At 43.7% G+C, this 25,813-nt stretch overlaps 1 protein-coding gene across 3 annotated transcripts in view; it reads right to left on the bottom strand.

The window, feature by feature from the left end:
- sema6e (sema domain, transmembrane domain (TM), and cytoplasmic domain, (semaphorin) 6E) overlaps positions 1-24,531 on the bottom strand; it is a 103,223-nt gene extending 78,692 nt beyond the window's left edge. For 2 of the 3 annotated variants that reach the window (XM_052066469.1, XM_052066467.1), the window contains exons 1-2: positions 24,284-24,531; positions 5,428-5,507 (exon numbers count right to left, since the gene is read on the bottom strand). The gene's annotated coding sequence lies outside the window, so the exon portion shown is untranslated. Of the gene's footprint in view, positions 1-5,427; positions 5,508-10,570; positions 10,719-24,283 lie in introns of those variants that run through there. The other variant, XM_052066468.1, reaches the window with a different exon arrangement.
- Between the last annotated feature and the right edge of the window lie 1,282 nt (positions 24,532-25,813).

The raw sequence follows: 25,813 nt of genomic DNA on the forward strand, positions 1-25,813 counted from the left end.
GCGTTGTGGTCGTGAAACGTCCACAAACTCAATGTTTCCTCGTTAAGTGTACTCCTTTTTTACATAAATGCGATCACTATCCTTAGAAACGCGGTAAGCTAGTAGATTGCATGTCTACCCCACAGTTCTTGGGTTGGGGGTCGGAATCTCGGCTTTGGTCTTGCTCGTTTGAGTCGGTCGTTTGTCTCCATGTCATCGTCTAGTGACCAGTCCATTGCGTCTCCCAAATGTGTCTCGACATTGACTGGTCACCAGTCCAGGTATGAACAGTGTGCACAAGCTTTCCGGATAAAGTTTTTAGAAAACAAGAAAAAAAAACTTTCAAACACATTCTTATTCATTATTAATTGATTTGGAAACAGTGAGTCAAAAGTGACTTGGTCAATTATCACATTAGGCTGCCGAATTGTTGAGACTCAAGATCAATGAGTGTTTGAAAAAGAACCAAACAGGGCTCTGCTTTCCACCTACACACTTTCCGCACCGCGCTGCCTGCCAGCCTTACGCCTCTTTTCATACTTGAAGCAACAAAAATAGTTGTTGTGAGAGAAGCGCGACGACAGCGTCTTAAAAGCATCTCGGGTTAGCACCGCCGCTAATGAACGCCAAGAGCCGCAGCTGTTGGATGACACAGGACAGGGTGGCCACACAGCTGCTGCTTCAGTCAACATTCGACACTTGTGAAAGTTAAATAGGAGTCACATCGTGCGACAACAAGAAGGTGGCGTGGCTAGCATGTAGCTCAGGAGTTCTGCGGTCATGTTTTTGGTGGTTTCCATTATTATACCATACTCTGCTATAAATAATGGAAACCACCAAAAATAGCATGTCTTTCCTTTGTTTTGGTAGAAAGAAGAACAAGAACATTAGTTCAGCCGCCTTCATCATGCATCATTTAAAAAAGCCACCATCGGAATACGGCTTTGATGCTAATGCTATTTCGCTAGCAATTAGGTAGCTGGCTTTTACTGCTGTGTTGGGTCTGTCTCAGTTTAAGACTGAGACTGCTGTTGTCTTCTTCTCTGATCAAAACAATGTTGTCTTCCACTCCGATCAAAACAGTGTTCCCCCTAGCGGATGATTAATGAATTGCAGCTTATTGAAAATACTCATTCCGTGTCTTTTATGTACTTTTTTCACTTACAAATTACCCTGCAGGCCTGATTGAACCTCCTTGGGGGCTGGTTCCAAAAGTCACTTTTGAAAAGAAGAAGAGGCAGAGGATGAGGACTGAGGTAAACGGCGGGGTGGCGTTTCCAGGCTTCATTAACATCCAGCTCACAAAGACGCGTCCTTGGCGTCACTTTGAAGTGGTCCCGGCGAGGAGCTTTTGAGCGCGCCGCAATCTCACCGCCGTGACCAGTGCGGGATTAGCCAAGCTCCCCCCCTAGAGAACCGCGGCGGCGGGCGCCATTTCCACGAGAATTTTGAATGTGTCAGCAGTCATGTTGCGGTCACGAGCCCGGCGGATTAACAAGACGACTCTTTTTTTTTTTTTTCCATCACCCCAACACAGAGGAAGGTTTAATGTATCTTGCTGACAGCACGCAAAAAAAACAAAAAAACAACCAAAGATCACGAGGGAGGGTGCTTGTCTTTGACATGAGACCAAACTACCCATATAATTTTTTGCCACAGAAATCCCATTGTAATCAAATTTTCCACCAAATACATTTTTGTCGTATGTAAAATGTCCTTCAAAATGTTCTGATCAGATTTCTATGCACATAAAATCCCATTTGAGTTGATTTTATTCATTACACAGAATTTCACAGCTTATGTAAAAAAAAATGTCCCATTGCCTTTTTCAGAGCGGGAGTCATTAGCTTTTCAGTAGCTGCCAATACGGAGCCTCAATCCGATATCTCGGCAATGCATTAGGAAAAAAAAAAAGGTGCATCTAAAGTGTCCCCCCCCCCCCCAATTAAGGTATCCCAGCAGTACATGGCTCTAAGTCAGCAGTGTTTCAAATCGCAGCACAGTCATGTTACCTAAAAAAAAAATTTTTTGATTTTAGCATAAATGCTATGTGGCTATATTTCTTGTATTTGGTCATTCTGAATAAATCTGCAGAATAAAAATAAAATTACGTGAAAAACACTTGTAAAAAGCACAGCCACCTTATCTATATCTATATTTATTTTGCACTTAATTGCACTGTGTACATTGAAACTGAAACCTCTATTTTTGTGAATGCTAACACCAAAGTGTTAGCATTCACAAAAATAAAGGTTTTTCTTCTTTCCACCCCCCAATTTCGCTGCTGTAGACTAAATTTCCCCAGTGTGGGACAAATAAATGATATCTTATCTTATCTTATTCTTTGCTCACAGCTTACTCCTGTTGCATTTAGCGAATGACCTTGAGCACACATACACACACCAAAAAAAAAACCACACAAAGTTGCCCAAGATGGGCCAATATACACATTTAAAGAAGTACATTTAGAAATGTAAGCTTATTTCAGGCGCGTTACAAAAAAGAAGCAAAGCACAATGACATTCAAATTCTGCCTTTTGAGTTTTGTTGCCCTCCTGGGAAGAGTCTCGCCGGGCCAAAACACAACAAAGCGACCTTGGCAAAATATTTGCAGCTTGGGTGAACAAACTGCACCTTGCGTCTAAACGTTTCCAACAAGTGGATAAATACGTTATGAAGAGACACCATGTCTTTAGCCATGTTCAGCGCCACCGACTCCGCGCTTGTTGTCTACTTGGCTTGTTTCGTGCCTCACGCACACAAGAAAGGAAAAACAATTCTGCTCAAGCTGACCGCTTCTTGTTAACTTGAAATAAACTCACACAAGCAACAGCAAAACATCTGAGAGCAACTCGGCGTTAACAATTCAGCGACTTGAGTTCAACTTTGCTTCACCTGGAAACGTTGTCGTGCATTTTAGGTTTGTTTTGGAATTTTACCAGAAAGTCTAATATCTCGAGGGGCAACGATTAATCGAATCAAACTTTTTTTGATTTTATCTTGATAATTAATTGATTGTTAGGAGACCTTGTTCAAATCCTTGAAATTTCAGCCTCTCAGCAGTAAATATTCTCTAATTTCTGTCATCGTCTGTGAAAGCAGACAGATCATCTTCATGTTGAATCACACACAAAAAAAAAAAACATTTGTCAATATCCGCTTTTACTTTGAAAAACAATGATCAACATTTTCTGATATCTTAATTTAGGTTTGTCATTCATTCATCTTCCGAGCCGCTTGATCCTCACTAGGGTCGCGGGGGGTGCTGGAGCCTATCCCAGCTGTCTCCGGGCAGTAGGCGGGGGACACCCTCAATCGGTTGCCAGCCAATCGCAGGGCACACAGAAACGTACAACCATTCGCACTCACACTCACACCTAGGGACAATTTAGAGTGTTCAATCAGCCTGTTACGCATGTTTTTGGAATGTGGGAGGAAACCGGAGCACCCGGAGAAAACCCACGCAGGCCCGGGGAGAACATGCAAACTCCACACAGGGAGGCCGGAGCTGGAATCGAACCCGCTACCTCTGTGTGAAGCCAACGCGCTAACCACTGGACTACCGGGCCGCCCTAATTTAGGTTTGTGCACTGTCCATTTAAAGAACGGCCTGTTTTTGAAGAAAAGGCTGGAAATTAAATCTTCCTTTTCGCCGATTCAACAAAATAAGAGAGCCATTGATTATTAACAATCATTCGTTGCTCGCCCTCCAATAGCCGCCTGAGCTTTTTTTTTTTGTAGTTGTGTGTGTGTGTGTGTGTGTGCTTAAACCTGCATTGAGCACGTGTGCCGCTGAAGTCCAAACCTCGAGGGGAGGACGATGACGACTTTGAGGAGTCATAAGGCTCACGTGGCTTCACAACAACCAGCTCTTCTTAATAAAGCCTCCAGCCATATGACTCACCCCAATTACACATCTGACACCTCCTTCTGTCAGTCCCCCTCGCAATATCCTCCTTCCAGCTGTCCACTTCCCAGCTCCTCTCATCATCATCAGCTCAACAACACTGCCGCCACGATGTCACAATAATTAATTGATTAATTAATAGCTGTCTGACAGTGTCACTCAAAAGTGAGAAGTATCAACTTTGAGCAGGGTGTCCACCGATCCCAATAAATTACAAGAGTGAAGGCCTCAATTACCCAACGAGTGACGCTTAATCTTTAAGTCCGTTATTAAAATGCCACACGCATCCATCCGGGAAATTTCTTTCCACGTATCGGGTCGCCCAGACTTCTTTCTCACCAGCCACCGAGTCCAGCTCTTCCAGGGTAATAATCCGACGGCATACCCAGATCAGCCACGAGACTGTTATTGTATCCAAATTGAAAGGCCTGGTCCTCCGAAGGCGGCCTTTTCATCTGTATCGTACCACCTCCACTGCGACGAGACCGCACGTGGTGTCTAAATTCACATGAACCCTCCGAGAGAAAGACGCAAACATCGCTGCTCCTCCTGAATCTGAGGTTTGATTTCCCGATGGACCCTCCTCTCCAGAACCCCCGAATTGACCTTAACGGGGGGGCTTGAGGAGTGCAGAGTGCTTGCGAACGTCACATGACCAATCCCAGAAAACTGGTGAACTGTGATTGGTCATTACCTTTGCCCTTAGGCTGTGATGTAATTTTCAGTCGGCTCTCCCACTCCCGCATAGTCACAACTTCAAAAGATGTGCTCGGGAACGGAAACGTGGTAAGTGAATCTGTGCTCCATCGATGTGTACCCCCCCCCCCAAAAAAAAGTACATGCTTTGGTGCCCATCGCGACCAAACGACCTTAAAAAGCCTTCAATTTGATTTCCCTAAAGCGCTTTATAAATCCAGAAGCTTGGCTCAGATGTGATGTACGTAATAAAATGAGTGCGCTTCCAGTTGCAGAAATGTTGCTTAGATTGATGGCTTCTTCGTGTGCGCGACTCCGTTTTATCAGAGTGAAGCAGCGCTGAAGGTCACAGCAGGCGGCATGCCGCCCGCCATCTGCTTTCCATCATCCCGCGGGAAGGCCTGTCATTGGCGCTCACTGACCCGTCAATGGGCCGTAAGGACTGGTCGTACGGGTCCGTTGTTACCGTGTACGCATGCATAGTGGAAAGCCGGGAGTATTTTTTCCGATATCTTTGACATCCATCCTAAGGATCGCGTACTAGTGGGCTATTTCTCCTCTATAGTAAGACAGTAGCGCCACCTATGGTCTATTAGTCCCACTTTGAGCTGGATAACAAGGATACTGGAAAACATGCTCAAACTGGTGTGATATCCTTGATATCCAGGTAAAGGTCAGAATACTAGTACGCTCTTTGAGACAATTCGGCGCACGAGTAGAACGCCCGTGCGCACGCATGCACAAAGAGGATCAGTGTAGCGCACCAACACTGCGCTCAGCAAATCAAACATTCCACAAGCGCTAATTACACCAAATCCGCTTTTTAAAATGCAATCACAGCGTACCTTAGCTCGGCTCAGCATCCATCCAACATCTGAGGGGGCCACGACGTGAAGAGGCTCTGCAACGATGAGCTCCAATGGTCCTGTGGAGGAACAACAATTTGAGGTCAGCGAGTCCTTTAAAAAAAAGAGGATGTTGTCGTTGTTGCTGCTGTGTCAATAGACAGCAGCAGTTAAGCCCGACGAAAGCCTGAAGAGCGAAGAACACTTGACTGACGATTGCAAAAAAACAAAACAAAAAAAAAAAAACAATTAAAAAAAAAAATACATTTGGCTACTCTTGGTCACACACAATGGCTGGACAATTAATCAAATTCAAATCATACATCACAACATAGCAGAATGCAATTTTCACAAATGCAAAAAAAATCACAAATGCTTACATTTTGAAAAAAAAAATAGTAATAAAAATAAAAATGTATAATCAGAGGATAATTTTTTTATATACATGTATATTGTGTTTTGTTTGTTTGTTTATTGAAAATTAAACACATACAGTAATAATTTGACAGAAAATAAGGTAGATAAAAAAGTAAAAAGAAAGAAATCAGTCTTCATTCAACACAGTTATTATGTTCAAGGGAGTAGGACGAAGTAAAAAAACTTATCTAGTCCTACCCTGTTATGTGTTTATATCTACTAAATCATTTTTATATCAATCAGAAAAGAAAAAGTAAGAAAAAGTCTCCATTAAGGCTCTTAACCGTGATATTTTCACAACTTTTGGTTTGTACCGGGATTATATACTGTACATCCTCACCCTGGCACTCTTGTTTCAATTTTCTCTTGTATTCATAATGGATATTTCAATACCTTTCTCTATTTATCAACTTAGTTCTGATTTATCATTATATTTAATGTTTAGAATTTAGAATTTTCATGTATGAGTTCATGTAAATTTCCCCATTGTGGGACAAATAAAGGATATCTTATCTTATCTTATCTTATGTATTTATATCGTGTGGAATGCGCATGCGACCATTACCGGTTGGACGGTTTACTGTGGTTTTAAAAAGTCACATTTCAATAATCACGAACACTGACTTTCACCCCCCCGCCCCATTGTTCTTTTTTCCAGGGGATATCGAAGCAGGATTCAATATGACTGACTGCTTGCACAGTTGAGTCAAGAAACCGCCTCTTTGAAGTTAATTTGTTCCAATTAACTTTTTTTGTGGAATTTCCTTCTCAGAAAGCAGACGATAAACAGACTGTGCAAACACCAAATGTCTTTTCCAAAATAAAAATGATTGCCTGCAATGGGGATTTTTTTTTTCTTATTTCAGTACGTAAGGAGCACAGCGCATGTTTACATATCGTAGCTTAAAATGAAAAATTGTTGAGATTAAAACCACAGATTTGTTTGCATCGGTGTCGTAATTTGACGATTTCTTTTATTAGATGACGCGATTAATCGCATAATCTCTCACACTTTAGGGGCCACACATGTCCAATATTGCAATTACAAAGCCGTTATTGCCTTAGAGTTGACATTTTTTCTGGAACATTCTCAATGGGAAATATTGTGCCTTGGAACAAATCAAATTGATGAACCCAAGAGTGGCAGTAATTTCTCAATTTTCGGGGGTGGGGGTGGGTAGTGGTGGGGGTTACATTTGAAAAAGGCGAGCAGCAGCCATCGCGGAGGCACATATGGGTGACAAACTTCCATTAACCTTTTTGAGGAAGACGACGACGGGAGCACTGTGTCACTTGGAGGTTCTAACCTCAACGGGAGCCAATTTCAAGTAGCGGCGGCCAGAAGAGCGCCACTGTCTCGATTAGCGAGCGCCGGCTGTTCGCCGCATGTCCATGGCGCCGTGCTTCATGTTTAAAAAAACAAAAACCAACAAAAACGACAAAGGCCCACCTGCTGGGATGTGTGATTGGAGGGCAGACAGCTTTTTGTAAAATATCATGAGGAGGAAGAAAAAAAAAAAACTACACACACTTTGCAGTTGCAACCACAGCAACGTCAGTGATACAATACGATATGAAAAAAATAGCATTGTTTCTGCAATATATCTATATATATATTGCGCGTCGTCCCGCACGCGGTCTGTCCTTCTGTCTGTCCCTTTTCAAAACGTACCTACTTCACCGCGCCGCTGCGCCCCGCCACTGCGCCGCTAAGGCGGTGGCTCACTACGATCGCGCGGGCATCTTAGCGAAAAAATGTCGTCTACCCACAAGCATTGCAATGAAATTGTTAGTTATTTAGTAGAGCTAAACATCTCTTTATTTTCGCGATAAGCAATGAAGATGAACAAAAAGTTGAACCAAGCAACAACACTTTTGTGGGCCACAAAACCAGCCTTCCGCAGGAACTAGCTGATGAGCCGCCCGGAGGGCGGCGAACCAGCTAGTGGTTGTATATTAAGGGTGAGGGAGGATCTAAAGTCATAAACAAAAAAAAAAGACAATTAAAGCCCCCCCCCCCAAAGAAAAAAAAGTATTTCCAAAGAGAAAAAGTCACATTTTGTCAAGTCGGCTTGCGTTTTCTATTCTAACAAACTATAAATTGCTACTTTCAGTACTGAAGCTATTTTACTCGATTTGATGACATGACAAATCATTATCATAAAAAAAAAAAAAAAAGACTGTGGACTAAGGCAATATGATTATAAGATGTGACCTTTAAGATAAAAGGTGTGGTAAGGTGCTCGATTGGAGGGAAGACACCACATGACAAAACATCACAGACCACAGCAAATTAATGAATCTCCACGCGCACTCACGCGCGCAGTGCAAACACAGCAGCAGCCGAGCAAAAAAAAAAAAAAAAAAAAAAAGAAGCAGCGGCATTAAAAGGGAAATCAAGTCAAACATTTCTTTTCAATATTATGTTCCATGCACCCTGACTTGTCCAAACACGCCATTCTGATGAATATTGTGTTCGTGGCAGATGAAGAAAATGTCAAAACCCATCCCTGTTTCTGTCCATCTCAAGGGGCAGCCATTTTGCTATCGATTGAAAATGACATCAAGTAAAAACCAACCACAGCTCACCTGTCGTCTGGGTTTTTGGCATGTGGTGTTTGCGATATGAATCCAAAAACTGTGTTTAGACTGTGTTGCCCAAAAAGAAAGTCATTTTCCCCATCGGGAAAAAAACAAAACTCATAGTCCAATGAAACACAACTGCTCACATTCGTCGAAATGACTTTTTCAAAGATTTTGATTCCTTTTTTTGGGGGGGTTGGGGGGGATAAAAGGCTTGTTGGATGATTGATTAGAAGGCAGAACGTGGCGGGATCAACCTCCAAATGACAAGAAGCTTCTGGATGTGGCGACTTAACTTTCCACTCAACAACGAAACACACGGAGCCGATTTTGTACAAGCTTTATAGCGGAACCAAGAAGCGCTTCGCCGACTCGGACCCACCGGGATTCGCTCCCACTCTTCATCCATCACGGCTCGACTTCGTGTCATCTCGACATTCCCCCCCACCCCGCCCCCAGAAAGCTTCCAAAACCGCAACTTGGAAGCGCAGCAAAGGACGGAGGAATTGGAGCAAAGATTTGCTTGATTAGATCCGGATGTTTTACTCCGAAGCTCGTAGTCACGTGACCTCGCCTCGTCAGTTGACTTTTGCAACAGAGCCACTGATCGGGTTACACGTTGCGGTGGACTCACTAAAGTCCCTTGTACGAAAAAAAAAAGGCACCGTTGGCATTGCATCATCTTAGACGCTATTCACAGTCGACAACGAAACGACCCCGGCAGGACGACGATCGTGCGAGATCAGCCTTGCAGCAGGTCTGATAGTGGATCTTTTTGGAGACAATTCCATTATACCATTAAATTGCCTTTTACTCATTCGCCGGCAGAATACAGTGAATCCCATTAATTGCGAGAGATAGGTTTGAAACCCACTGGCGAAAAGAGAAAATCTGCAAGACAGAAGAACCATAATTTTTTTTTTGGGGGGGGGGGGGGGGTGGACTTATAACCCTTATACTCCCGCATGCTTTAAACACATTTAAACATTGCGAAACCCGCTAAATTTATTTCAGACGGAAGAACATTGAGACCGTATTTTTCAGACCGTAAGGCGCATTTAAGAATCCTTCAATTTTCTGAAAAATCTGAACCGAGCCAAAACGTTTGGGTCACGGTGAGCGCGTTGACATTTTGTGAACTGTCAACCAAGATAGCATCTAGCATTAGCCAAAGGAATATTACAACTACCAGTCACTCGAGTAACTAGCAATGATCAAACTTTTTTTTCTCCGTCTGTCGGAGGACCCCCTTCGACACTCCAAGCGACCCCCGCCTCGTCATGCAGCAAAGAAAAGTAAGCGATACATGTGCCGCTACCTGATATTTCATGTCCGGTCTCTGAATTTAGCTTAATAGTGCTATCAAATCAAAAAATATATGGTACAATTAGAATAAACCATTCATTCATTCATTCATTCATTCATCTTCCGAACCGCTTGATCCTCACTAGGGTCGCGGGGGGTGCTGGAGCCTATCCCAGCTGTCTCCGGGCAGTAGGCGGGGGACACCCTGAATCGGTTGCCAGCCAATCGCAGGGCACACAGAGACGAACAACCATCCACGCTCACACTCACACCTAGGGACAATTTAGAGTGTTCAATCAGCCTGCCACGCATGTTTTTGGAATGTGGGAGGAAACCAGAGCACCCGGAGAAAACCCACGCAGGCCCGGGGAGAACATGCAAACTCCACACAGGGAGGCCGGACCTGGAATCGAACCCGGTACCTCCGCACTGTGAAACCAACGTGCTAACCACTGGACTACCGGGCCGCCTAGAATAAACTAATTCACATAAAATGCTTCACAAAGGTAACCTGAAGTGCCTTACATAAGAAAATGTATTTAATGAAGTCGTTGAATGATACGGTAAATCGAATGGTTTGAAAACTACAGTAGTTTGAAATTCAAATATCTCTTTTGTGAGAACAGTTCTGGAACTTTTTTGCCATGTCCTTTATTTATTGAGGTCTGCAGTCCAAAACAAGAGGAAAGTGACGTGCAATTCTCATTTATTGTCTCTTTGCTCATGTTCCTTCCTTCCTTCCTTCCGCTTCCCAAGAACGCCAGTCAGCGAAATTCTTGTAAACATCGGCTCATAAAACCTGGCAGAAAAAAGCGTGTGTGGCATGAAGCCAACTGACCATGTCATCACCTGCCGATGTCCAGGAAACGTCCAAACAAACTCTGTACATTCCTCGCTCCGGCCGTCGGGAGTCCACCTAAGCTAACATCCGTCGTTTTGTGCCACCCACGACAACAAAATCTTCTTTTTGAGGGTTTCCAGGTGTCCCCCCCCGCCCCGATCCTTCGCCACCGCGCGGGAAGTCTCTCCAGCTGAACCTCGCCATCCCGACAATCGTCTCCTTCCTCCCCTCCCTCTCACTCTCTCCCTTCCTCCCAGCGGCGCGGCGCTAACCCATTTATTCATTTCCCCTTCAGTAGGCTGTGACACACGAGGTGTCGAGAAGCCTTGTTCCCGCCACGGAAAAGTGTAAGAGGAGGAGTGGGGGTGTGGGGGTTGAGGGGTGGGATCGTCAGAATTAGCATAGCGTAATTACAAGACGCGGACCGTCATTTGGCCCAGAGCTTCCCCCGCGCCGTTGACGGCCACTCCATGATAGCCGAGATGAATGTCGGAATTCAGGCTGTTCGTTTAACTGATGGTGCATTTGGGGCTGTAATAAGCGCGGGCGGCTCGCCGTCACTTTCCCGAGAGCATTATCATGCTAATGCCAGCGAGGAGGAGATACAGTGCAAAGTAACCAGAAAAAAAAAAAACACAAATACAAAAAAAAAACCTATATCACGGAGGAAGGAGCGGAGACAAAGAAACTAGCCGATCACTCGCTCGTCGGCCAGCCCGCCGCTGACAAATGGACTCGGACACTCGGTTCATTAAGAGAACACCGCCTAATTAAAAATATCTCGTCGGGCAACGAGCGACCTGTGCCTCTTTGCTCATGTCATTCGATTAAAAGAGCGGCACAGATGGGCCCGCTAGTGGACTATCGTTTCAAGGAGACGACCATTTATAATTAGAGAAGTCGATGATGAAACCTTACACGATGAGTCAAAGTGATCAGGGTCGGTCGGAATTCATCATGTCCGATGACGTCAAAACGGATAACGAGGGTGGTGACTGAACGGTCGTGTACGGAAGGACTATCGCAAAAGTCCCGTGTGAGAATACGGCCGATCAAGAGGTTCGTGTGTGAGGTCACACACTCACAGATTTAGCAACGCGTTTATTGATGTACTCACACATACAAATCATCATCATCATCATCATCATCTTCCGAGGGTGCTGGAGCCTATCCCAGCTGTCATCGGGCAGTGGGCGGGGTACACCCTGAATCGGTTGCCAGCCAATCGCAGGGCACACAGAAACGAACAACCATTCGCACTTACACTCACACCTAGGGACAATTTAGAGTGTTCAATCAGCCTGCCATGAATATTTTTTGGAATGTGGGAGGAAACCGGAGTACCCGTAGAAAACCCACGCAGGCCCAGGGAGAACATGCAAACTCCACAGAGGGTGGCCGGAGCTGGAATCGAACCCGGTACCACTGCACTGTGAAGCCGACGTGCTAACCACTGGACTACCGGGCCGCCCACATACAAATCAACGTACACATTCTAAATGTTACGTTTCAACTTTTAGTCACGCGTTTGATTCATGTTACACATCTGGGACGGTGGTTACGGATACGGATTCTTTGACGTATTTGTGGATTGAAACATGTAAATGGTTCGCTAGAACAATGGCCCCATGTTATTGGTTAATTTCGCGTCACCATCACGGAGTCCATCGCTCTCCCCAGTTCTGTGGTGGCCGCACGAAGAAGAGGAAGTCGGCTCCATGTCAGTCAGTTGGTAGCCTTTATTTTATTTGTATATATTACTAGCTGGTTCGCCGTCCTCCGGGCGGCTCATCAGCTAGTTCCTGCGGAAGGCTGGTAAGGTGGGCCTTTGGCCCACAAAAGTGTTGTTGCTTGGTTCAACTTTTTGTTCATCTTCATTGCTTATCGCGAAAATAAAGAGATGTTTAGCTCTACTAAATAACTAACAATTTCATTGCAATGCTTGTGGGTAGACAACATTTTTTCGCTAAGATGCCCGCGCGATCGTAGTGAGCCACTGCCTGAGAGGGGCAGTGGCGGCGCGCAGTGGCGGCGCGCAGCGGCGCGGTGAAGTAGGTACGTTTTGAAAAGGGACAGACGGAAGGACAGACCGCGTGCGGGACGATGCGCAATATATATATAGATGTATGCATTTCTGACTCATTAAGTGCTGTGCTAAAGACGTACATTCCACAAGTTTCATTAAACATCAATAGCTGAGGTGATAAAACCACACATCTGTTTGCATTATTGCTGCAATCGAATTCATGTTTTCACCCGAACGGAAAAATATTGCCTCTTGTTACGAAAGAAATTTCAAGACAGGAAACGTAAAAATACAGCAGAAAACAAACGATGAGGACGCAGTTAAAAGGTAAACGACCATCCTTTTTACTCTCTTCGTTTTTTTAAATTATGCACAACTCAGATTGATTGTGCAATAATCTAAATGTAACATGCATTTGTTCATTTTTGATGCATTTTTATGTCTGAATTTTGGAACGGATTAGGGCTGGAACTGGAAAACGCGTCTCTACTTACAATAATTTTGTAAGTAGAGGTACCACTGTACTGCAAAATCTGATATATACAGTATACTGAATATATATAATCTAATATTATTTATAAGATAAGCTTATTGCTTGTGTTTGTCAAAAAAAGACATAAGAAGAGGACCTTGGAATATTTTTTTTTGAAGGGGGACCCCCCCTTCAATTAAATTATCTTTCAAAATCGCTCAGCCCTAATCTTGAGAGACATCCGGCAATTGGGCCTTTGCTGCCTTTCATCGGAAGGGAGGAATTAGGCTCGTAACAGCATGTGTGTAAACGTGGCTCGTAACATCAAATCCGTCGAGCGACAACAAAAGCAAACGCAATTATGAAAAACAATGATGCACTCTTTTATATCAGATTGTAAGCCAATCAAGCGCTGATTAGACAAAGAAAGAGGACAGAGCGATGATATCATTTTGCGATTGCATTCAGCGGCGGAAACGGCAGACACTGCAATGTGAAGGTACTATGAAAGAAAAAAAAAAAAAAGTAATCGAGACCCTTCCAGGTCGACCAAATAACCAATAGGCAATCAATCACGAGAAGATGATGTGATTCCAGTGTTGACAGCAAACATTTAATGTGTGCAAACGTGTGATTGTAAAAGAGCTACAGATGAGTCACGCAGATTAAATGAACTTTAATTAAAGCAAAAGACGCCCGAGCAACGTGTTCTGTTTGGTAATGCTACAACGCTGATTGTCTCGTCAATGAGAATGAGAGCATGTTCCCAGAGTGGGGTAAAAAAAATAAAAAATATTCACATGACGCAGTGCTGGGGACAAACCGACAGGAAATGTCCACCTGGCGGATCACTTCTGTTCTGATGAGGTCAGCCCTGGTCTGGGCTCTTATTGATCGATTTCAAAGCTTTGTATCTACTCAACTACCGAAACTCTATTACTTAAAACTACCACCAGCCCCCCGGGCACCCACTCCACCCACACTGCCTATTCACCCCTGGGCACTGGTAGCTCTGCTTACGAATGTCTCTTCATACGACATTTTCAAGTTACGAAACGCCTCAACAGGAAAATATTGTCTCTTGTTACGAAAGAAATTTCAAGATACGAAAGGTAAAAAAAAATACAGTTTGGGCTGCGAGTCACAGCTCTGAGTTTCCTGAACGCAACATACTTAAAGTGCTCTGCCTTTGGCTATTCCTGAGCATCTTCCTGGCATCCCATTGGCTAAGAGGGACGGAACGTGTCCATGTGTGTAGATAGCCTCGTCATTCGCCCCTCGGGCCATGAGGCGTTCTGTGAATGTGAATCACCCAGAAAAGAATTTCGCCTTGGACATTTTCGAAGGATTATTAAAAGCCGACAAAAGCAGTATATTACAAAACGCCAGGCAAAAAAATACTTCTGAGAGAGAACATGAGGGCAAAAAACGATGAGGACGCAGTTACAAGTTAAATTACCGTAATTTTTATTCTTTATTTTTAAAATTATGCACAACTCTCGTTTATTGTGCAAGAATGGACTTGTAACATGTATTTGTTACATATTTTGATGCTTTTTTATGCTTTTGAAAACATTGGTGTCTGAATTTTAGGGGGGCTTGGAACGGATTAGGGTATTTACATTGATAATGCGTCTCTACTTACAAAATTTGAAAGAAATTTATTTCAGAACCAATTAATTTCCTAAGTAGGAGGTACCAGTGCAGCAAATGTGCAAATCAAACATTTCCATTCTGCCGCATCCAGATCTTTGCTGCATCTCACCTTTCCACACATCCCACCCATAGATATGCATCTTTTGTACCATGGCCATATTTATTGTTGTTAATTTGTTTTTACCAAAGTGAACTACCCACTTCATGGAAATAAGCCACGCAACAAACAGAACCATAACAAGTCGGAAAAGTCATTTTACTTGGATGAAGACCTGCAAAGTGTAATTTGCAATATTTTCTGTTCTCATGCCAAACATTTTTTGGAGCCTTATTTTGGGATCACTGGGGGCTTATGTAGGAATTACGAGCAAGCGCATCAAGAACTCGGCCTGCATAAAAACCTAATTACATGATTCCCAACAAACCCTGGAAATAATAATCCATCATCTGCTTTCACTGTTGATTGTTAGCAATGATCATTATCTACTTCTGCTTGGCAAAAATCACAATAAAAATGACTCTATTGTTAAACTGGCACATTTGAGTCAGGCTGATTTTAAAAATGGATCTGTACACTATTAAGGAAAAAAATAAAAAGTTCCGGGAACTCCAAATTTCAATGCAACCACCCTATAATATTTGAAATTGGCCAAAAAATATATATATAATGTAAAAAATATTTGTACATTTTGCTGATGTGAAAACTGGCTTTGCGGTATTTCCGGAAAAAAATAAAAGTTGACAGAACAAAATTTCCCTTGCATTGTCCCCCATCTTAAAGATATAAATTAAAAAAAAAACTCAAAATATTTTGGAGGGACCAAAGTACTTGTTTTTTTTTGTGTGCTAAGCGACAGTTTCCATAAGTGTCTATAATTAATATTTTAAAATTCTTCCAACTTAAATTACTTATACCCCCCCTCCCCCGCCTCCCAAATACCAGTTGTCTGTCTTAATTTTTTTTTACATTGCTTCTCAGTCAGGCTGTCAGCATCAAAGTCTCCAAGAGTAATTTTTGACTTTTAAACTGCCTTTGAAATGAACCGCAATGGCTCTTAACAACGGACTGCGTACGTCAGGTCAGTATGGACAAAAACTCTCGAATTAAGTTATGGAATAAAACTCTGGTCTACGATTATGGAAAAAGTCTCTGCAATATGACTAGAAAACATGTGGAAATGGCAACAAGACTGTGGAAATCATCGAGAGAATACGAATATGAAAAAAAGTCTGTTATTAGTATTAATTTGACACTTTTGTGGAGGGAGAGGTGTGTGGGTTGTTTTCGCCTGATTGGACGTCTGCCTGCTCAGAAATCATGTGACCTCGACGAACGTGCCCCCCCCTTCTCGAACCATGCCGCCCCCACCGCCCCATAACACCCTCTGTCCCTCCCTCCTTTCAAATATCCGTTTAAAAATAGACCAAGATGTATGGAAAGCAGCCCGGATTTCTGAGGAGGCGCGCGCTAGCTTCCAAGGCAAATATTGCGCACATATGGCAGGCGTTAAAGAAATACGGCAATAAAAAAATAAATAAATAAAAAATGAAGGATGACACAAGACGCACTCAACACCGACCGCGCTTCGGCAAGGCCGCTCGTCTTTGAGAGGGAAATACCATAAAATTGACTTTATGCACTTCATACCGATAGCTTCATGTCTGGAGTGGCTGTGAAATGAAACAATCATGTAAGACGTTTGCTTTTTTGATGAGTTCGAAAAACGCATATGTGAGCGAGCCTTTTCCATTTTTGACCAATGAGGGAGGTCACAATTTGGCCAAAATTTAAGAACAAAAGAACCACTTGGATAAGCAGAGCTGCAGTCTTGGCACACATTAGCATTAGCTTCAGAGAAAACCCAAAATACTTTTACATTCAATGTAATTAGCCGCAATGCTACATTAATTCACGAGTGCATTTTAGTTGCTCAGAAATACATCATGTGATTGGAAACGCGTGTCCACTTTTAGCGCGTGTGTGGGAGGGTTGCTGTTAAATTAGCCAACGGTGATTTTGCAACTAGCACGCGCCGCATATGTTAAAACACACCAAATAACACCTCAATTAAAAACCGAAAAAAAAACAGAACCCTGTCAGTGTTCATCAAAAGTGAGGCAGATTCTTAAAAATGAGCCACTGTGACTCTTCTGCCCTAACCAAGCGCTTGACGTGAGAGCATGACGTAGACCGCGAGCTAAACAATCCTCCAAAACAAACACAAAGATGAGAATGCACCGTTTAGTATTTTTATGGAAGTCTTTCTTGTAAAACTGCATATAAACACAAACACAACACGAATATTTGTACAGCATCCAATAATACACATGAAACGGCACTCTTCGAAACGATAGCCCTATTCTCTAGCTTATTAACAATGCCATGGTAAGTATTTACAGAGATTAATTGATGAAATACTTATAACTTGCACAACAAAGAGTAGTTTGTACAACTGTGTAAATGTACTTCCAGATTGTGCCTGAACGTGTCGAAAGAAGGAGAATTCATCTTTTGTGTGGTATCAAAATAAGACATTGTCAAACATCGCCTTTTACTTTAGAAAACGAGGAGCCAACTGATTCGGTTTCAAAAAGCTTGCCGATCTTGCTTCACGGTTGTTAAGTTGTCTTTCCGTCACTCGACAATACCAAATAAACAACGGAAATTGGTGAATAAACTGTAACGGGTAGATAACGGTTCTGTAGTGCCCTGAGGCAAAATAAAATTGGATCCGACGAATCGATAGCATAATTGATTTGAAAGATTAGCGATCGTGACAGCCCTACATTTCACTTAATCTTTTTTTAAATATCCAGTTTCTGGAAAGCACTCGCTTATTTCCCACACTCTCGGTTGAAGTTGAACTGGTAGAAGCCGGCAGGATCCAGCCCGCTGCTCGTCAATCAAAGGTAAGCCGGACTCCCTAAAGGCCCGCCCCTAAAGTAAGTCTGTTTGACCATCGCAGGAAATATGCTGTAAATACGTCTATAAACGTTGACCCTTTTGGTCGAAAGCATACCAAAGACGTGATATGAAGACACCCGGGAACTGTTTTGAATTGTGAAAACAAAGCTAAACGTCTCCTTGAATGTGCAACACGAAGATGAACGACTGTCAAGGTCAAAGGTAAAAGGGTCTATTTGTGGAAGGAGACCTCGTTAAGGCGGCCCTCTGTGAAAAATGACGGAGGGGTGTTTTGTGGGCGGGGAAGTGGGGGGTAGGGGCACAGAGAATAGAAAAGTCATTTTAGACTTTTAATTTCTTGCTTGGTTTCACATCTGCGGGCCATAAAAAGCTTCATTTTGCGAGACGGCATGGTGACTCCTCCCCTTCACGCTGTTATGCTAATTGCTTTAGCAGAGATGTGACGACTGCTTTTGTCTTCATCAAGGGCTTTTCTCAAACCCTCAAACTTTCTTTTCCGACGGGTTTTTCACACTAATTCACCCGCGTCGAGACCCCCCGTCCCTACCCACCCACACACACACGCACACACGCACACACACACACACCGCACAACACACGCCAGCTGTCAACCAATCAACCAAGTCAATCTACCGAATCCAAAGACTCCTGCCGGTCGCTGTGACCTTTTGGCGGCCGTCACTTTCTGCGGCCACCAAATTGTGACCATTGATGACATCACACAGGGACCTGTTATGATTTGCTGGTCATACAGTCTGGAATAGGAAAAATATGCACAATCCACTTCCGTTCAAAATATTGAACGAGACGTCAGGGTAGCTCATGAGAGCCCCTTTCAGTGAGCATAAAAAATAAATAAATTGAAAAACGGAAAAATATGTCCTCAAAGGTGAACAACTTGACAGACTGTCGGCTATCATGCAAGTCGCAAAGACCTTCAGTATCAGAAAACAAACCATCATAACCTATTTTTGATTTTTCTTTTTCACGTTCAGCATGTGGACGAAGCAGCATGAAGTCGGAAACTTGATGTGGCGCAACAAAGCACACATTACTGTGCTTGGTGGTTGCGCCTTCTCGGCAGCAAGCCTGTACCAGCACAGATTTGGATTGGGAGGAATGTCGGCGCCATTGACTGTCGGTGCTGGACAGACCTGGGGCGCTTGTGTTTTTTTGCGCCTGTAATGGGCAGCATTTTTCACAACCCAGTTTTGTTCAGCGGAGATGTCGGCGTTGTTGCGGCTGGATGGATGACTGCTGAAGTCGAGGATGAGGGGAGAGGAGCGTTAGCGTTGGAGCGCCGATGCGTATTTGGAACAGAGAGTCGCCGCTTGGAATTGAAATGGATTTTCATGGGACAGGAGAAGTGAACCAATCTGTTTTTTCATCAATGGATGCTACAGCTTCTTGTTGACTTTGAAACTTAGCTTGTAGCCGACGTGTGCACATTTTGAGCATGACGTCTCTGATCCACTGGTTAAAGGACACTTTGAATCTCTCCTCTGTCATCTCAAACTGCTTCAAACAACAAAGCGTGTGACGGAAAAGTGGTTAGGACTGCACGACCGTCCGTGTTTTATGTTATGTGGTGTGTTTATTTATTTTACTTTATGGTAACCGTTTTGTTAAGCGCTTTGTTGCAGCTGCCGCTGTTGTGAAAGCAATATATAAATCAGCATGTATTGTATTGTATTGTAAAGCAAATCAATAAGCAAGAGTGCATGCCGCCGGCTATTTCCTCACACGCTGGCTTTCGTTTTGCCACGCCGCGTCTCCGTTAATCGCCGAGGGGAGAGAGAGCGAGGGGGGGAGATATTGTGGACGTATTCTTGTCCGGGTTTTAAAGAAACGCGGCGGGGGTGCATTGTGGGTAGACATAGCCACCAAGCAATCGTGCTGAGAAGCCAGCACATAAAGGCACACGAGGTCCACTCGCACACGCCCGATGCGGTTCTGACAGATGGCGATGAGGCGAGTCTGCGGTGGCTTGGCCGGTTACCGTGGTTACCTCTTTGCTAATTCTGACCGTGGCGCTTCACCTCCGACTGACAGCGATGTCACACAGGGTTGGGTGTGATGGCTTGAAAATATATATATTTTTAAAACATTCAGTAATAGAAAAGGCAATCACAATGGCATGATAGATTTTTCCCCCCCTTCTGGAATTAAAAAAATAATAATTATCCTGACATCAAAGAAGTTTTTAAAGCTTTTCTTGTCAACTTTCGTCGATACAATAGAAAGAGAGAATTTTTTCTTTGAGAATGTGAAAATGAGTGATTCCTCTTGGTTAAAAAAAAATTAATAAAAACAAAAACATAATTCTTAATATATCACCATTTTAAAAGATCAGCAATTTCACAAAAAAAGAAATCTCAGTCATCCAGGTCATTGTAATCGGCAAAGGCTGAATGGCCTCTACTTTTTTTTACGTTTGCCGAAGACATTTCACCATTCTTCCAAATGGCTTCTTTAAAATGATGAAGCCGATCTATTGATTGTGGTTTTAAAACCGTTTGTCATAAACACAATATTGTTTCCAAAATATTTGTATGTCCACACAAAAACAATGGTGGGGAACGCGAAACAAGCGAGGAAGTGTGTTGACTGACAACGAATAACAAATTCGGCCTAGGGTCACGACAGGGGAACGCTAAACTGCTGTTCTCCATTTTCAATTACCGTTTGCGCTGCTAGCACACGGTTACATGAGCACTGAGACGACCGGTGTCATCCTCTCAGGAAAGATGTGTTGTAAACGGGGAAACGAGGGCGGCATTTTCAGATTTACACACGCTGGAATCTACTTTTAAGATGAATCGTTTTCAAGCTGTCAAACTGCGGTTTCCGCACTAATGAGCCACTTCGCCATCAGACGGGTGAGCGACTGGTTGCTATACTATTCGTCAACCACACCTAGCAACGCCATTGAGACGAGCCCCAAGGTACACGGGTCACCAGAGACGTAAAAAGGATCTAAAATTTGGAATTGGAGAAGCCTTTTGGATTCAAGTTAAACTGTCGTCAACAAGTAAGAAGAGTTCAGTTGCCTTGATTCAATCTCTGTGGATTCTAAATGGACCGCCACACAAAATAAGCCCTTTCGGTCCGGACTCGCAACGCCGACATCCATCTTGTCCTGCTCGGCCATGGACCGAACGCCAAGCGGGCGTGAGCCAACAAGCGGTCGAAAAAGGGGAAGCTGCTGTTGCCAAGTTTGTGGAAGCACGGCGGCAGTTAAAACCCAAATGGGTGGATCAGCTTTGTCATGACAAACACAAAGCGCAAGCAGAGCTGCAGATTCGTGGCACATACTCAAATGTCGGGTGAGTTGTCGACGTGGTGCCGGGACCTATTCAGGTTTGCTGATGCGTTAAGTGTAATTTGAAGGCTTGGTCATGAAGTGCTGCCTGCACAAGGCGAAAATATAATCGAATCGTTATATACACCTGCGATTAATAGATCCGTAGGTTGAAAGACAAGAGATTCATCATGTCCTGGATTTTTCCAAATCGACACCCGATGTGCTCCGATTGGCCGCCTCGGTGGGCTGTTAGCGGGACAACTTGCAACCGCCGCCTTCTTTCCCGGCGCCTTTAAAAGCCGCTCAACAACTTCCCGTTTTACCGAGCTTGAAATGTTTCCATGTTTGAGCCGCGCACGCCTACCTGGATGCCAATTCATCCGACTCCATGTTCCCCAAGGGCCTCCGCGGGCGCCCCGCCCCTACCCCTCCACTTCCTTCCCCGAGTCGTCTTCCCTGCTTCGAAGCCTAATTTCAACCACCATTACCCCAAGGGCTGTTAAGGAGGTGTCATCTGCAGTCGAGGAACCCCCAAACAAACAAACAAAACAACACTGGGAACGGGGACTAAAATCACATTCGGGGATTAACACTCCATTCGTTGCGCCAACTGTGACGCCGATCAATCAGAACCGGGGAAAGTCACGTGACATCACTCTGGATGACATTGATAGTAACTTGCACTGGCCTCTATGAGACATCTTGTACCACGAATGACTCGCATGACACCAGGCATCAACAACAACAAAAAAAAACCTTAACCGGGACATTTTCACTCAGGGCTCAACTCACTTTTGTTACTTGATGTTTAGACCTAAGTGGGTATTGCGTGAGGAATTTTAAGGGCAAAGTCCCTCTGCGCTGTTACACAAGCAGTACAGTAACCACTTCACTTTGAAGCCAAGTACTATTTTGTCATTGTGGTTCCATGAAAAGTATCAAATATTTACAAACGTGAGGGGTGTGCTCACTTTTGTGAGCTATTGCAAGCCACGTGAGCCAAATCCTGGAAAGCAAAACAACTTCATGGCCTGCTGATTGAATGCCGACAGCACACCGAAGATGCTTTCGGTCAAGCGAACAAACTGGATGCTGAGAGTGAAACCTGAGCTCACCATCATCATCATCATCATCATCCCCATACTGTCGCCAGGTCCAACCAACCCACACACCCCTGATCCATGGGGGGAAAAAAAACAACAATACCAGGGATGGAAATGGAAACTAAAGTGACTCATAGAGATGAACACTCCAGTGGTCACGCCGGCCACAACAGCAAACCAATCATTGGCCCGCCGCCACGCGTCATTTAAATAAAAATCGATTATGTCACATCGACGCTGTGGTGAGCAGTCTGGGCCAGCTCGTTCTTCGTTGCTGTCCTGAACACAATCAAAGCTATAATTGAAATTGAAATATTTGTTTGATTAAATGATGATTTTTTTTCTTCACCAAGTGTCCATTTACTATTAAATAGAATTTCTCTTGAGTGCACTTTTTTTCTGTGATGTGACTTTTTCGTCTCCAATTCGATTTCAGCCTCTGATATCAACCTAATCTGCCAATGGCCTTCAGAATTAGACGCAATTGCAACTTGACAATGAGCCAGCGCTATTTGCGGCGGGAGAGGGGCCAAGCCATGCTGCAAACAGTGAAAATCTGTCAATATTTGACTCCCTCCCCGCCACAGCCCCCCCAAAAAGTTTCATAACGGCCTACTGTATATATGCAACAAGATGGGAGGCAAATTACAGCTTTTTCCTTAACGTCAACATAGTTCCTTGGCCCCAACATGCCAAAAGATCATGTCATGGTAAGAATTGTTTCTTCGGCTCAAACACAAGTTGTTCAACAAATATCGGAGGGAAGTAAACTTTACACAGATCGGATCGGCGGATATTTTACTTTTTATGCCAAATTGGTAGTCGGTAATGTCATCATTTACAGACCGATTAATGAAGGGAGGTTTTAGACTGACACCCCTCCATCCACATTTCCCATGTATTGAACGTTAATCAACAATTTTGGGTGAATTTCTAGGTTTTAATGGATGTGTTTTTTTTTCTCCACCAATATATTTCACTGGGCGTCGATTATACACAAATGTTGGCTATTCGTAGGCCCAATCTCCCTGCAAATAGGGAGGTACAACTGTATAGGAAATAAACAAGTCGTTTAAATAGATTGGCCAAATTGATCATTTTCCGATGGTAATGGATGATTTTTTTTTTAACTCTGCCGAATCATGGAAAGCGTCGATGAAGGATTATTTTAAAAATGCAAAAATGTGAATTAACAAATGCCCAATTTCAAATATGAGGGGATTCGTGGTCTTAGCCATGGGAATGTTTCTGTAAACAATCCAATTTCAGTTTTTTCCTCACAGAGCTAAAGCGCCGGACCGCGACTTTGTCAGCCTTTGTCCGTCCTCTGATTGGTTGGTCAGAGCAAAACTTGTGACAGCCAAATTTTGATCATGAAACGGCTTTTGTATTTGACACATTATTGGATAAACGTCGTGAAATTCTCCATATCCAGTATGCGTGCCATTATATGTGCGTTTTTATTGAACAACGACGGTTTCCAGAACTGCGACATGATAATGGCGTTCTTCAAAGGTGGATTAAATTATGCGAGCATCCACTCAAAGCCCAGGTGCCAAAATCCACGGTCCGTCACTGCATCCGCACAATCCGATAAAAATCAACTTGATGGACTGCTAAATGGGATGAAAGCCAAACGCAAGTCGCCTCCAGTCAAGCCAACACACTGGATGTTCGGAGCGGAACCCGAGCTCGCCATCGTCGCCGTGATGTCACTGCAGCAGCGGATGGCGAAGCCAGGTCAGACGATTTCTCCAGAGAATGAGGTGACAACTTGAACGGCATCCACAGTAGCAACAGAGACTTGACGTGCACGCGCACTGACTGCCTGCGAGTGCACAAAGACGGGCTGACCTGTTCTCAGCAGCATCTTCCTTTGCACAACTGGAAAGATCGCTTGCTCTTTTTTTGTGCAGCAGCATAACAATCCTGTGAGAACAATGAGCTCTCATCGAGACGCCTGGACCTGGTAGGTCCAGGAAGCTATACACGAAAACATTCAGAAACGAGAAGGAGGGAGGGGGGGGGGGGGCAAGCCATTGCTCATTAGGCGTGCAGAGTGGGCACATTTTAGAGTCAGATGCTTTTCATTAGCGCAAAGTTGCGGAGCGCGGACGTGGACGCTACCAGACTGAGAAAACCAGAGAAAGCCCCCTGACCCCCACCCCAAAATGTCAAAACAATAAAGAAATGAAACGTACATGGGATGGGGGGTTGTCTTACCTTCTTCCTTGAGGTAGGTGACGGGAAGCGCGCGACGACCACGTATAAAATTCAACTGTTCGCTAGCTCCTCACTTGGTAGCTGTTCGAGACTGTGATGTCACGTTCGACAGATACGGTGTTGTTATTATTCTTTCGGTGAGTTTGTGCTCCACGAGTGCTTCCGTATCCCATAAAGTGTCCTCTCGCTCTGACCAGACTCGAGCGAACGAGGCTGAGACAAGACCACAAGCAATTGGCAAGCAGTGAGAACACGCCTTCCCACTGGAGTGACACGTGGGACGGCCAATCACGGGTAAGGTAACGGAATTTGTATCCTTTCTGATTGGTCAAGGTGGTTTCTCCCTACGTCCTTATGAGCGCCACTCACTTTTCGTCCAGATGTTAAATGTCTTACCGTGTCGACCTTTTTGAACTGACGCCAGCCAATCAGAGCGCAAACAATGCCAGATTGAAATTCGGACATTCGGACACCACACCTGAACTGACGAGATAAGTCACGTGGTCGGGGTATTTTTTGTCTTCCACATTAAAAGATCGTTAATGCCTCATTAAATTAAATGACATAACTTTATTACATTACATTACATTACATTTAGCTCGTTACAACATTACAAGGCATGTCACATTTTAAATTCAGACCGAACACCTGAACCGACGAGCTGGGTCACGTGTTTATTTTGGGAAATATTTAAAAGATGAAATCCATCCAAGTAGATGGATTGGATGATTAAAAATATGTATAGTACCTAAATTAATATGCAAGGTCGGAATAAAGTTTAATTAGGAATTGCAGGACACGTACTTGCGATCTGTCTGTCTGTTGTCAGTCCGTCCATTCTTCCATCCAGTCACCCATCCATGAAATTATTCAAAAGATTAAATGGAAATTATATTTTTCATGGGGTATATTTAAAGTTGAGCTCACTCTGCTGCAGAATAAAAATATAGTTTCCCAAAACTAGTTTCCCCAGTGATTTTTTCCCCCTCCCCGAATTGCATTTACAGTGAGTGTCATTATCTATGCAAGATGTTAAAACAAAAACAACTGCGGTGGGCCAACACCTCCACCAAGGCCAAACAAACAACACAGCTCATGTGATATGTCTTTAACATTCATTTTTATTCACAGAGACATGATGAAAAATTAAATATATCTCGGGTGGGTGCTGGGGAAGGGGGGGGGGGGCATTCGTGGATCTGCAACAAATTGGAGCGAGGCCTTTGACACAGCCCTCTAGAAAATTATTTTGAGTGTAAAATGAATTTGGTCATTAGCTACAGTTGCTAGTTAGGTTCTAACATGTTAATAGTGAGGCAAAACAGTGTACTAGTCGACAACTGTGTGCGACTAGCACCACCGGGGACATTATATACAGTAGTTATACTAGTTAACATTTAGCTTTTGTGGACATTTTGCCCCATGAGGAGTTGTCCTAATTGTTTACCAAAATTGTGAGGACAAGGAGCATATGAGTACTTTAGCTGCATCCCAACCATCTCAACGTTGTTTGCAGATTAATTCACGATC

The sequence above is a fragment of the Hippocampus zosterae genome, chromosome 5 (assembly GCF_025434085.1).
Source record: "Hippocampus zosterae strain Florida chromosome 5, ASM2543408v3, whole genome shotgun sequence".
NCBI lineage: Eukaryota > Metazoa > Chordata > Actinopteri > Syngnathiformes > Syngnathidae > Hippocampus > Hippocampus zosterae.